Genomic DNA, 417 nt, shown 5'->3' with positions numbered 1-417 from the left:
TTTTTGAGAAAAACTTTTAAAGAGATAATAAGGAGGTTAAATCAATGTACTTGCCATACCACATGACCATACCTTATGGTGCCATTTTTACTGAGCATCATAAGCTTTAACCATGGTTCAAGTCTTGGTTAACCATCTTAACACAAGTTAAAGCCCAAAACCGTGAGCCCCCACATGGTTAAAACCCAAACTCATGCCAAGAGGCCACCTTAGCCCAAATTGACCTGAGAGCTCCTCTTTTTGACACCTAAGCAGTGGGGCTAACCTCTCAAATGGCCAGCCAAGCAACCACATAGCCAATTTCTATAAAAATCCACCCCACGGCCATGAATAGGGTGTGGTAAAAAAATTTCACTAAGGCCTTTCAAACTCCTCTGAGAGCTTCTTTGAGAGACCCTTAGCACATTCCAATCCACT

This window comes from Phalaenopsis equestris, unplaced genomic scaffold, assembly GCF_001263595.1.
Source record: "Phalaenopsis equestris unplaced genomic scaffold, ASM126359v1 Scaffold000161, whole genome shotgun sequence".
Lineage (NCBI taxonomy): Eukaryota > Viridiplantae > Streptophyta > Magnoliopsida > Asparagales > Orchidaceae > Phalaenopsis > Phalaenopsis equestris.
Note: the sequence above shows the minus strand (reverse complement) of the source record.